The 4,682-nt window shown below is 43.1% G+C and overlaps 1 pseudogene; it reads right to left on the bottom strand.

Moving 5' to 3' along the window:
* Window positions 1-684: 684 nt before the first annotated feature.
* On the bottom strand, window positions 685-3,602 carry LOC105532090 (annotated as a pseudogene).
* Window positions 3,603-4,682: the final 1,080 nt, after the last annotated feature.

Genomic DNA, 4,682 nt, shown 5'->3' with positions numbered 1-4,682 from the left:
CCTTGCTGGTTCAAGCGATTCTCCTGCCTCAGCCTTCTGAGTAGCTGGGATTACAAGCGTGCATCACCACATCCAGCTAATTTTTGTATTTTTAGTAGAGACGGAGTTTCACCACATTGGCCAGGATGGTTTCCATCTCTTGACCTCATGATCCATCCGCCTCATCCTCCCAAAAGTGCTGGGATTACAGGCGTGAGCCACCACACCCGGCCAACACTTATCTTTCAACATGACTATACCATTAAAATTTTTAAAATATTTCTCAGAATTGTATTCTTCAGTCTTTTCCATAATATAGTACATGGAAATTGCTAATAGCATTAAATTAATATTAATAAAACCTAATTCTATCTAAATCTTTTTCTCATAAGAAAAAACATTACTTTAAAAAACAGACTTTTTGTTTCTTCTAAAAGAGGAAGTACTATATGGACTGTTCAATTGCAATGCCAAATACTTCCAGAACCACCATAGGACTACCAAGCTATTTCTATCGCTTTGATAAATTCCTTTCCTGCTCCAATTTCTCCATGTTCTTGCTTTCTTGTGTCAATATATCTTCCCTTAATTTGTTAAAATGAATGTGAGGGAAAAAATCTGATAAACTGGGGTAATAAAATTTTTTTTTGCATGGACTTTTGTGATCACAAAATGACTGGGCAATTTATAGCTTCAGGGCTAACACTAAGGTTGGGAACAAGAAAAGTACAACCACACTAAAATACAAGCTATCTATTAGAAGAACTGCATAAAGACATCTTTGGCCATGTAGGTTCTGGGCCCTCTGGAAATAAGTCAGTTGTATTGCCAACATGACAAAGACAATAGCAATGTTCAGGATGAGGAACAACCTGGTGAAGGAAACAGATAGTGATGACGCCCTGCTATGAGTGGTTGTCACCATCCATGCCTGTCCAACCCGACCTTTCATCAAACCCCCATTTTTATGTTTCTCGTATGTTACATCTGCAAAATCTAAAAGGTTTTTCTTCATCTTCATCTATGGGTAGTTCTTTCTGTGCCAGAATCTGAGCTTTCTGTCTAATCTTTTTCTCACTGACCTCAATCTGTGCAAAAGTATCAGGAACAGTATACACAAATTTAGAGCGTTCGCCTGCCCTTCAGTTTTTCTTTGACTTGCTTTGCTGCTGCTGTTGCTGTGTTATGGCAGAAATCCTGTTGATGGCCTCCTCAGCCTGTTTCTTATCTGAAAATGTCAGCAGGCGGTCAGCAGTCTTCCTAAAGCTAGCTGGTTCCAGACTCGGGACAGTATCTGCTTCTCTAGCAGCTGAAACACTGGCTTAAAATGCTGCAGGTTCTGTTCCACAACAGCAGCATAGCCCTTCACCTGAGGGACAATGCTGCTCTTGATGGCTGAATTCCAGTCAAACGGAATTTTGTGACAATCAGCAATGACCTGTGCAAAGGCAGACTGTCCTGTGGCCTCACCTGTCCACAGGTATGTTGCGTAGGCATGTTTGCTGGTGGCTACGAACACATCCAGTTGCTGAGAGTCTCCGTGGATAGTGAACCTCTGAGCATCTATAGATGACCCTATGAAGAAGTAAGCTACCCTGGCGATGGAACTTCAGAGGTGCATGGTGACATTCACATAGTTTGTCCCATTGTAGGGATAGCCCTGAGGATATGTCACTGAGGCAAATGTTGCTTTCTTGCTGTAGCCAGTATTGTCCATCCAGTACTTTTTATAGAGACCATCTCTCTGCCTGATGAAAGCCCCATGGACACCAACTACCACAGTCTCCTCAAAAGGAACATCCACAATGTGGAAGAAGCTCACTGCTGTCTCCAGGGGACTCTCCTCTCCCAGGTGTATTTGGTCTACAAGGAGAAGCAGCTGTGGACGTAGGAGGATCAGATTCCTCTGAACATTCTTCAGGTTGAACTGGGAGTTATAAGCTCCCACACCTTCTCCTTAGATGAAAACCACCCCATTTTTCTCCTCTGCTGCAACCACTCTCCCCTGGCAGCTAGCTGCTAGGTCATGCTGGTATTCAGACCATTTTGATGAGCAGTCTTCTGTGACCTGACCCTTCCAGGGAGAAAAGCAGCTCTTTGACACGGCTGTGGAAAACGTCAAAACATTGTTGAAGAAGGTGTACTTTGACCCGTACAGAGCCTCCATAATTAATGAAAGGCACACAATTGGGAGCAAAACTAAATGAGTTTTGATCATAGTATTCATGCCCTGCATTAAAATCTCTCCATCCTTTGATCCAATCTTTGTATTTGTTTCTGTGGACAATGTCACATATTGCATGTCCCCCTAGTTTTCCAGACTTGAAGGAGAGGAAAGATTTATTGATTTCAGCTGGTAGTGCACTTCCATAAGTCACGACAACCAGTCTTCAAAATAACACAGTGTGGGGGTGCCAAAGTCTGGAGAAGGAACTGATTTCAAGCTGGCATCATACCAGAGAAATTCTGTGTGCAGAGTGCACCAGTGCTGCCCTTTGGACGGTGTTCCTGGATCTTCCACCACATGGTTCCTTCTGATTTGGTCAGCTAGCCAGTTACCACTGCCGTTACGCATGACAAATTTACCAAGGAACACTAATTGGCTTTCTGGACTATAAAATCAGTTGTAATTTGAGTCTACAGTAGCCACAGTCCTTTGAAACTCTGGCAGGATGGTTCTATACATAAATGCAAAATGTTGTTTAAACCACGGATGGCCAACATGGTTGATGTCAAAGTGCCTCTGGATGAGTAACATGTATTGGAAGAGTGATCTAGTGGTGTAGCTGCCATACGCAACTCCTTCATAGAGGGAGCCATCCATCACCTCCCTGAGCAAGACCAGAGATTTCTTCACGATGGTCAGAACTTGTCTGGTTCATAAGTAGGCTTCTCGAAGATATCCTTGATTCGTCAGGACTAGGCATCCCGTGAGCAAAGCCATTCAGTTGGTGGGCTGATGATTGTACAGGTATTGAAATCCTCATCCTCTCCTGTATGAAGTTTCATACATATACTCCGAGGCACTGGCAATCACTTCAAGAAACTTCTCCTGTTGTATCTTGCTCAGGTAGTTGTACGAGAAGTCATAAGCAGTGGCAAAACCAACCAGGGAGTGAGCAAGCAGGACCTCATCCCAAGGAGCATCTTTCACCAACCAACTAGGCTGCGCTGCCATCCTCTCCATGTAGATTTTGGCCATGTCTCAGGCTTCAGTGTTCTCAGGATATAGCACACAGAACATTGCCAAGGCACTCAAGTTGTTTCCATAGATTTCATTCTAGCGGGCACTGTAGTCCTTGGGATCCCAGGGAGGGAGGTATTCCCAGGGACTGGACAGCATCGTGTGCACAGCCTCCATGAGGTGGGCTGCAATGTGCTCATGTGGGCTGGCTACCCTGAGCTGCAGCTCCGCCACCTCTGACCTGGAGAAGTACAGCATGAGGTGGCTGCCATAGTTGGCATTGGTGAAGGGAATCATGACTTCTGGGCTCTTGTCGGTGACATAGGCTGACACAACGCAAAGCAAATATATGAAAAACACACTGGGAGCACCCCTGTGTGTGAGTCCTCATCGTGGCATCAGATCTCCAAATCTCCAAGCCAACCAAACCATCTTCACAAGATCCGCTCCCCACCGAGGCTACATCCTCTCCGGCATCGCCTCCACAGCCTCCAGAGCCCACTCTTGGGCCCCCTCACTCCAGGGCACCCGGGCTCCCAGCCCCCTCGGAGCCAAGCCCTCGTGCCATGGGTGTTGGTGGGCACTGGAGCGGGGATGCGCTGCTGCAGCCTCGGGCTAATATCATATCTAATAATATCATTAGATACTATTATACAATATTATTTTAGATAGTCTTGTACTATTCTTTTTACTCACATACCATAATTCACGTAAATTCAAATAAATTTTGCCACTTCTTTTTTGTTGTTGTTTTAGATTCCCATGTTCCTGCTATTATAGCATTTCTGAAGTGGCACACTTGTGCTCTTTTCTTATGTCCTTAGTTTAAATTCTGGGTTAAATGTTATGAACAATTTTAAGGCTTTTTGTGCATATTCTAAGTTTGCTAGAAGTTGTTATTAATGTATTTTGTTCTAACATTTAAAAATCTTTCCAGTTAAGGTCCTAGCCTCTCTCTCTCTCTCTCTCTCTTTTTTTAAACAGTGATGTCAATCACTATTAAAAGATTCATTGACAAAAAATACTATTCCTGCAAGTGTGAACTTAGTTCCTAAAATGAGTTCTGCTTAGGTAAAGTATGTCTTGTAATAAACTTTAACATTGTATGTGCTTCAATCACATTACACTGAGTTCAGATGATTAGAATCTTATGATGTTAGATTCCAGGGCCAAGTAAGGTTATATGTTGGGGCTGATGGTTCTTAACTCTGGCTATATGTTTGGAATCACCTGGGGAACTTAAAGAAAACTGTCTTTAATGGTGCATGATTGATGTACAATAAACTACACATATAAAAGGTGTACGATTTGCTAAGTTTTAATATGTATATATACCCATGGAATAATCCCTACAATCAAGATAAAAAGCGGTATTCCATCACCTCCAAATTGCAGGGTTCACCATCCTCGGTTGCCAGATAGTCAGTGTCTTAAAGCCCATTGTTTCATATACTTTGTCTGCTTTTCTTTCTCTTTTTTTTTTTTTTTTGGTTGACTCAGGTAGGAGGGAAAATCCACT

Source organism: Mandrillus leucophaeus, unplaced genomic scaffold (genome assembly GCF_000951045.1).
Source record: "Mandrillus leucophaeus isolate KB7577 unplaced genomic scaffold, Mleu.le_1.0 Scaffold93, whole genome shotgun sequence".
In the NCBI taxonomy this organism is placed as follows: domain Eukaryota; kingdom Metazoa; phylum Chordata; class Mammalia; order Primates; family Cercopithecidae; genus Mandrillus; species Mandrillus leucophaeus.
The sequence above is the reverse complement of the archived record's forward strand: the minus strand, read 5'-3'. Positions and strand labels throughout refer to the sequence as shown.